This window comes from Pseudophryne corroboree, chromosome 5 (assembly GCF_028390025.1).
Source record: "Pseudophryne corroboree isolate aPseCor3 chromosome 5, aPseCor3.hap2, whole genome shotgun sequence".
Taxonomy (NCBI): domain Eukaryota; kingdom Metazoa; phylum Chordata; class Amphibia; order Anura; family Myobatrachidae; genus Pseudophryne; species Pseudophryne corroboree.
Window position 1 is genome coordinate 615,674,682 of NC_086448.1, and position 9,700 is coordinate 615,684,381.

Consider the following 9,700-nt stretch of genomic DNA (forward strand, 5'->3'; position numbering starts at 1 on the left):
ATGACGTGCATGCGCAATTTTGTCTGCCGCGCATGCGCAACTCCGACTCGTTCGCACCAATGTGACAAACTGCAGCGTGCGAACGGGTCAGAATGACCCCCCCATAGTGCAGATTAGTCAGACTGATTCACTGCCTGTCCTCCCTAATGAATGGCTAGTTCTCACTGCATCTGTGGGCGTGGGAGTTTACCCCCAGGGGTGTATCTACCTATTGGCCAGGATGGCACTCGCCAGGGGTGCCAGCCGAGGAGGGGGCGCCACCCGGCAGTGCCACCCTAGACCAATTAGTGGAATCACTTAGTAGTGGCATCGCTTGGGCTGGAGGATCTCACAGTAGGCAGGAACAGGCGCCGGTGTTCGGCACCGCAATGCACTAGTGAAGAACGTAAAAGTTAACTACAGTTCCCAGCAGCCCTTGCTGTTGGGAGCTCCTGGCAGCAAGGGTTGCTGGGAGATTTAGTTTACTTTCACTTTCTTCACGAAGTGTGGTGCGGTGCCGAAGTGTGGTGTTCCTGCCTACTGTCCAACCCTCCAGCCAGAGGTGATGCCCAGCTCATCACACTAGGTACTGCAACATATTAATTGATATGTGCTTTGAGCGGGGAGGACTATATGCAGTGAGGGGAAAGAACTATATGCATGGAGAGGAAAGACTATGTGCTGGGAGGAGGAGTATTATATGCAGGGAGAGGGGAGACTATGTACTGGGAGGGGAGAGGACTATATGCAGGGAGGGGGGAGACTATGTACTGGGACTGGACAGGACTATATGCAGGGGGGAGACCCTGTGCTGGGTGGGGAGAGGACTATATGCAGGGAGGGGGGAGACTCTGTGCTGGGAGGGGAGAGGACTATATGTAGGGAGAGGGGATACTCTGTGCTGGGAGGGGAGAGGACTATACGCAGGGAGGGGGGAGACCATGGCTATGTGCAGGGAGGGGGAGACCATGGCTATGTGCTGGGAGGGGGGAGACCATGGCTATGTGCTGGGAGGGGGGAGACCATGGCTATGTGCTGGGAGGGGGGGACCATGGCTATGTGCTGGGAGGGGGGAGACCATGGCTATGTGATGGGAGGAAGATGGGGGCTATGGCTATGTGCTGGGAGGGGAATGGAAATTACGGCTATGTGCTGAGAGAGGGATGGGGACTACTTCTATGTGCTGGGAGGGGGTGGGGACTACGACTATGTGCTGGGGACAAGAGGTTATCTACCCATTGGCCAGGATGGCACTCACAAGGTGCACTGGCTGAAGAGGGGGCGCTGCCTGGTGGTGCCACCCTTGGCCAGGGAGTGGAATCACTTAGTAGTGGCAGTGCCTGGGCTGTTGGTTCACACAGCAGCCAAGAGCTGGCACCGGTGTTCGGCACCACAATGCACCACAGGGAAGAAACTCAAAATGAACTACTGGAATGCTATTCTTAATATATCACTACATCACGACTACTAGGTAGTGCGCAGAGATACCTTTTCACTGCCATTAATATTTGATTATACCCCATGACAGCAGGAAACATCGCTGGGCAGCGCCCCTCCTTGGCTAGGCACTGCTGATTTCTCCACAGTGTGGCAAGGATTACTGTGTGGGCATGATGTGTAAGGGACACTATGGTGTGACATAATATGTATAAGGGGTACTACTGTATAATGTAATTTGAATTGGGAGTACTATTGTGTGGTCATGTCCCTTTCCCACAAGATCATGCACCTTTATTGCCCATGCACCTTCGCTATTTCAAATATGGGGGGGGGGCAGTCCCTTACTTTGCCAGGGGCGCCCTGTCCCCTAGATACACCTCTGCTTACCCCAACAGCCCCAGTGAGATCTGATAAAAGATATTGTAGATACAGGGAATCCTGGGACATATGGTACATACTGTATACTATTTAAGTATTTCTGTCCAGGCCTCCATATCTTCATGCATTTGTTTTGCTTTCACGCTGGCTGCAGTCAGTTATCTAAACCCATAATCACTATTTAAATGAAGATACTTGTATATTTTAAGCGAATATAATATTTAAGATAAAGATGTTATTTTTTTAATAACTGTGCATATCATACTAAGTGTAAGAAAAACGTGTGAAAATGTATCATATATTGGTTAAAAAAAATGATAAAGTTTAGGGAAAGAAAACTGTTTTACTTATACTTGGTTCTGATTCCTCTCTCACCCAGGGGAGCCTCATAATGAGTTACTTGATTCCCCAGTAAGCGAGAAATATGGTGATGTCTAGGTGGAATCTTGTGCAGGATAAGAGTCGATGGGGGACTTCTCACCCTGTCTTTATCTGCTCAAAATTACTCTGGGTCTACACCAATTACATTTAATTGCGCAGTAAAAAAAAAAATACATATGATTACTGACAATGAACTTTGCACATGGAACTCTAGAACTGTCTGCAAGCGGCATGCACTTATACACACAGCTCTGTAAAACTATGACTTGGGATTTATGCCTTGCAAAAGCTGTTACATTAAATTTTGTTAACCCATGCTGTCAATGAAAGACTAAAATCAGCATATTATATTGCAATACAGAAAAAAAATCTAAATTGCACAGAAACTAGCAATTAAAATGGGCAACTAGGACACATCTGATATGAATACGTTTAATTGTCATTCTCTATCCTTTAAACGCAGGCTCATTAACTTTTTTGCATGGTGGTTTGTTGGTGCTGATTATGCAAACTTGCAAGAGACCTTGAGAATAATATTATTATGAATTAATTTTCTTATACTGAATTCTGTTTGTGAAATAAATTATTCTTTTTCTGCTGTGTGTCTCCAACATTTCATTTCATACAAAGATGTTTTATATCTCACAGCTGAACAGATAGTTCCATTTTCTTTTGTTCACAAAGTATTTGTATGTAAATCAATTTTTGAAAAGCTGCTTCTGCAATCATGCCAACAATCCATTTCATTTTATTCAATGTAATGCTAATCACTCTATATGTTCTACTCAGAAAAATTATACAGGAGGCAACATTTGGTCATTAAGGAGTCTCTTTAATAAGCCTTGGATGGAGATAAAGTCACCGGAGATAAAGTACCAGCCAATCCGCTCCTGTCATTTTTCAATCCCAGCCTCAGAAATGTTAGTTAGGAGCGGATTGGCTGGTACTTTATCTCCGCTGACCTTATCTCCATCTAGGGCTTAGTAAATAAACCCCTAAATCAAGTTAAGTGTAAAACCACAGTTCATTTAAGTCTTAAAGCTAATGTTTTCAGGGTTTTTTTACATTGAAAGATGTATACAGGTTGAGCGTCCTGTATAGGAAATGCTTGCGACCAGAAGTATTTTGGATATCAGATTTTCCAAATTTTGGAATATTTGCATATGATAATGAGACCCAAGTCTTAATACAGAACTCATTTGGGTTTCATATACACTTTATACGCATAGCCTGAAGGTCTTTTTATACAATACTTTTAATAATTTTATGTATGAAACAAAGACTGTGTATACTGAATCATCAGAAAGCAAAGGTGTCACTATCTCAGTCACACTAAAACAATACTGTATTTTTAAATACTCCATACTTTGGGATTTTGGATATAGGAGATTCAATCTGTACTTCCATTGAACACTGTGAGTTGTTTTTTGTGGCATCTGCACTCCAATTAAAATGCTAAATTTAAATAAGAATACAGTAAGCTACTTCTCTTGGAGGGGTAAATTTACTAAGATGGGAGTTCTATTTAAGATGGGATAGAAACCAGATTCTACTTCTCATTTATCTAGCAGCTTCATACGCGCACGCAGGGGGGGTTTCCGAGTACCTAGAAACCCCCCCTGACCGACGATCATCAGCGCTGCTGAAAGATGTTTTTTTATTTTTTATTGCGTGTATACAATACACGGCTGCTCCAGCTCCCTACACTGTCAGGTGGCTGGCTGCCTGTTGGGGTAGCTGCAGCGATAACGAGCAGCTCCTCACAGGCAGTACATGAACGTGCCTGACTCCTGAGTCTTCTTTGAAACAGAGCCGTCCGGGTGAGAGCAGGCAGCGGCTGGTGCTGTCTCTCTCTCCACTGACTCTGCAAGCAGCCAGGTGAAGAAAGGGCCAGTAGGCCATGTGGCATGCTGTCCCACATACTGCAGCAGTTTGTGTGGTGAGTAGCATGTGATTGAATGGGTGGCATGCTTCCTCTTAATGGTGTGTGTCATCACAGTGTGTGTATATATGTATATATGCTGTGTGCATGTAATATAAGTATGTATATATGTATATATGCTATGTGCATGTAATATAAGTATGTATGCTGTGTGCATGTGTACTATGTGTATGTATCATGCTGTGTGCATGTATAGTGTGTGCGTGCATGTACAGTATACTGTGTGTGTGTATGCATGTATACTTCCTGTATGTATGTTTACTGTGTGTGCAAGTATACTCTTTGTGTATGTATGTATGTATGTATGCAGTGTGTGCTGCGTGTGTTTGTTTAAGTATGATAATGTATGTGTGTGTACGGTGGTCTGGCACTCCTCTGACATACAAAATGACACTCAGGTGCTTCTGTATTTCATTGTAATCCGGTTAAAAAAGTCAGGAGCCCGTAGCCCCGACACATTGGTATACCGTGACCTTGTATATAGTTTTTTTTTTTAAATAAAATCTGATTGCCCCTGCCTTTTTTTTTACCAGGGGGAAAAAAAGAAAATCTATCTATCTATCTATCTATCTATCTATCTATCTATCTATCTATCTATCTATCTATCTATCTATCTATCTATCATATAGTGGGGGTGGCACTCAACGGACTTCATAAGGCAAATACTAACATATCAGAACTTTATTCCTTCATCAGAGTTCACTGATGAAGGAATAATGTTCCGAAACGTTAGTGCTGTACATGTGGTTGGTACAGTGATCTTTGTTTGCCTTATGATGTCCGTTGAGTGCCGCCTCCACTATGTCTGCTATTAAATCCTCGTGGGCCATTGTGAATATTGTTGAGAGTGTTGGGCATCTGCATCTGTATATGTATGTAACATATATATATATATATATATATATATATATATATATATAACCGGAATTCCACAAAGGTGGAAGGGGCACTCACAATCTCAAAAAATCATACAAAAAAAATCACATTTCATAAAATGTCATAGTTTAATAGTTGGATCTTCTGTTACACCAACTCGCCCTTAATCGACGTTTCGACCCTAATCCTGGGTCTTTTTCAAGATAGGCAGATTCGGTGAAGATTCAAAGAGTTCACAGACATTAATGTTACAACATCAGTAGAGATCTAGAAAAGACATAGAACATGAAAAGACACACTCAGTGCCTCCCAGGCCCCATTGTTGCAAAACAAACACTTAATTACAACTATAGGCACAGTCATCCATTACACCTTAAGCCCAGTGAGTATACACAAACATACTGTCGTGGCCACCCATAAGGAGTCAATATACCAAAGGCTTACATGAACATAACTCTCTCTGGGAGAAATCCAAACAGCGCCTGTCCAATCAAAAGGTAGGCAATCCGCAGACATCTACAATCAATGTGTATAAAGCGTCAGCTATATAGAAAGAGGACATCACTAAATTACATTAAATCCCAAAAAGACACGAAAGACCACATACTGTGATAGCCGTGCTTTCTCATCAGTCAACCTGTTATTCCTCTAATTAATACTATAGGCTCTCTCTAAAGACAAAGAAGAGGGTAACATTAGCCGATCACTAAATATATACACATAATAGACATAAAAATGCTAATGTTAATCACTCCAACCACTCACTATATCAACATGGCCTTATCAGACCAAATTTGCATAAGTCCAAGCTGGCCACTTAGTAGGTCTTCAAATAGGTCATAAGGATATAAAACACTATATATTAGCCATTAAATACCAGAGGCAAGGCAATAAATAATAAACACCACCACTGAAGTAGATACTCACACAGCTGAAGTCAAACTGTCCTCCTGCACATGGCTACACAAACTCTGTCTCAGCACCAGGAGTTTTAAACCCGGGCACCCGGAAGTGGAGACAACATCACTTCCGATCATTCGATCTCTCAAAAACTCACATTTAAACCACCGAATATCCACTGGGCCAACTCCCCACCTCTTGGACAATGTTGCTAGCTATTGCGACTTAAATCCCTCCAGTATAGCTAACCTTTTCACCGGGTCCAACAGTGTCACGGTCCGAGACGCACTTTGCGTTCTACGGACCGGAAATACCACCCTCAATGTGATCATATACATTTATATTTTATATAAAAATCTATAAAATTAATAAAAATATAAAAAATTATAATAAAGTATAAAAACTATGCATGGTTATTAAGTATGCACTCCCTTTTGGGAATGCAATACTTACTTTATTGGCACAGCATTTTTTAAGCCCAGTTAGTATATCTTGAGTGTCTCAGTATTGATCTATATTCCATTTTGTTATATTGATCCCGGTATTGGGGTTGTTTTGTTGGTATTAAGGTGTAGATGATGGCCGGTAAAACCCCTGTGAGCATCTTTTGCTTTAGGCTTTAGTTGAGTGATGATTGAGTAGGAAGCGATGCGTCTCACCTTGTTTCGGTGGAACGCATGATCTACTTCCGGGAGGCGGTACGCATGACGCGTCCCGGATCACGTTGAGGGTGGTATTTCCGGTCCGTCTATTATGTGTATATATTTAGTGATCGGCTAATGTTACCCTCTTCTTTGTCTTTAGAGAGAGCCTATAGTATTAATTAGAGGAATAACAGGTTGACTGATGAGGAAGCACGGCTATCACAGTATGTGGTCTTTCATGTCTTTTTGGGATTTAATGTAATTTAGTGATGTCCTCTTTCTATATAGCTGACGCTTTATACACATTGATTGTAGATGTCTGCGGACTGCCTACCTTTTGATTGGACAGGCGCTGTTTGGATTTCTCCCAGAGAGCGTTATGTTCATGTAAGCCTTTGGTATATTGACTCCTTATGGGTGGCCACGACAGTATGTTTGTGTATACTCACTGGGCTTAAGGTGTAATGGATAAGTTGTAATTAAGTGTTTGTTTTGCAACAATGGGGCCTGGGAGGCACTGAGTGTGTCTTTTCATGTTCTATGTCTTTTCTAGATCTCTACTGATGTTGTAACATTAATGTCTGTGAACTCTTTGAATCTTCACCGAATCTGCCTATCTTCAAAAAGACCCAGGATTAGGGTCGAAACGTCGATTAAGGGCGAGTTCGTGTAACAGAAGATCCAACTATTAAACTATGACATTTTATGAAATGTGATTATTTGTATGATTTTTTGAGATTGTGAGTGCCCCTTCCACCTTTGTGGAATTCCGGTTCTGTATTTGTGGCTGACTTAGTCAGTTCCACTGGGTGCACCCAAGCATGTGTTTGTTTATTTTTGATGTGAGTGCGGATTTCCAATGATATATATATATATATATATATATCGTCAAAATGTATAAGTGTGCGCTCATGTGGATCAAATATAATCTGTAATAAAATATTAAAATATTTTCTTATAATTAAAATATTTTCACATGCATTCCTCACAAACGTGGGTGGCAGCTGATAACAAATTATGGCGATTAGAATGTGTAAAAAATAGAAGTAATCAGCGCCTAATAATGCCTAGAAAATGACGGTGGGGACATAGAATGATATTTAGTGAAAAAATGGGACAAGCACTTATCTCAGATAGGAATCTTCGGTCCTCAGACCAATATCATCACAGTGATATGCAAAAGAGAAAAAGAAACAACCAATAGTGTGTACCGTTTAAACCTATATGTACTTATAGCATTTTTCTACTTAGTGAGTGTTAATTGGAAATGCTCCCAGAATATCACACTCCACAATAGCGTAGTAGAAAGATAATTTTTCACATTTAATTAAGTACATAAAATATATCCACGGTTTAAAACGAGCAGGTATCGCACGTACAAGAAACAATAGATATAAACGGTACACACTATTGTCTTACATTTGAATATGTGATACTTAATATCTACTCTCTAACCATTTGTGGTTCATTTATTTTTGGTTAGCAGGAACATTACCTGCAACACCCCACTGTAGGTGTGCATATTCAAAACAATCTACCTTCTTGCTGTGTTTGCAGGCTCATAATTAGACCCTTCTCAGAACACAGTATTTTCCTAACAAGCAGGAGCACCACCCATAATACCTTCTCATAGGTGTTCATATACAAATAAGTTTGTGTGTGTATTAGTAACGCAGGAACATTACCTGCAATACCCCGATAAGGTGTGCATCTTCAAATCTGTCTTCTTGCTGCTCCAGCAGGCACATAATCAGACTTTTTTCAGAAACAGAGGATTTTTCTAACTGGCAGTAACACCATTTTCAATACTCTCTCATAGGTATTGTTATACAAACAATTAAACAATTTATTATTTTTCTGCAAGACCTCTGTAGGTATATTTACCTTTTAAACAAAAAAATACACACATTTTCTAGGCAAATACCGTGTGCCCACCACTGTTCAAAACAAATTCCTACTTTTCCACTGTCACAAAGGAATATTTAGTGTGTTTATCTCACGGCATCTTATGCTTTTCTTCATTATTATATCATCAGTACGATACTGCTTATCCAAGACGCATATCTAATTGAAATCCGATAGGTGTACGGAGGAAATTGAGAATGTCCATATATGTGTCTTATATAACTGTGTAATTCTTTTCCTTCATTCCCACTTCTCTTCCTTCCGTGAACTCTCATCCACGATTCAGGCGGACTAGTCCACTACGGGACACGTCCCGCCAATCTAACGTGGACAGCAGATTCACATCTTATTATCTATACATTCTTATAAACATTCTTTTCCCGAGAAGGAATCCATCCTTCCGCTTCGGTGCACTCTCATTGGCGATGTAGGGCAATTTCTCTCTACGACCATACCCCTCCGTTCACGCCCAATCTCGTCCGATCTTGGAAGCTAAACGGAGGTGGGCTGGGTCAGTACCTAGACGGGTGACCACTAGGGAATACCCGGTGAAGTAGGAAGATCTACCAAGGGCAATAACGCCAACAGCAGTATCACTACTTTACTGATTCCAACTAATTTTTCCTAATAAATTTATCAATCTAAGACCGTGGATCACTACTAGATATCAGCATACAGTGTGTGGGCTCTCCCATTCACTAATTCTACCCTATCTAGGGTTGTATCAATACAAACTAAGTTTGTACAGATCCTTGGCAGACGGAGGTTGCTTGTGATGTAGCCACCCTCCATTATGCAATTATCCAGATATAATTAAGGATCTGAACATTCCACACATTATCTTGTAAACATCCATTGGTGTTCCTCCCTGATACCATTTTCATATATGGTCATACGTGCAGCATATATACAGTTTTGGGATTTCTAAGGAGGTGTATAGTACAAGCTTAAGATGTCATTATTATTGTTTATTTGATCATAATTTAAAAGAAAACAAAAATAAGAGTGCGCCCAAACTAGTGTCATACTTTTTCTCTTTGTAGATATACATATACTTCATTTTTATGACCCTGGGCGCACCGCCATACGGACAGATAAGGATTTCCAATATATGATTGTCCATTTCTGGCTTCTATATAATTCCTTGTATTTTTGAATCTATCTCGGTGCAAGATCAACAACCTGTGTTTTTTACATACTAGTTACGAGTATACTATCTCTTTATCAACCAGTCTATATATTAGCAGCAGACACA

General features: G+C 40.9%; 1 pseudogene; it reads left to right on the top strand.

Annotated features, from left to right (window-relative positions):
- The first annotated feature begins 8,886 nt into the window (after positions 1-8,886).
- Positions 8,887-9,005, top strand: LOC134929979 (5S ribosomal RNA; annotated as a pseudogene).
- The last annotated feature ends 695 nt before the right edge of the window (positions 9,006-9,700 follow it).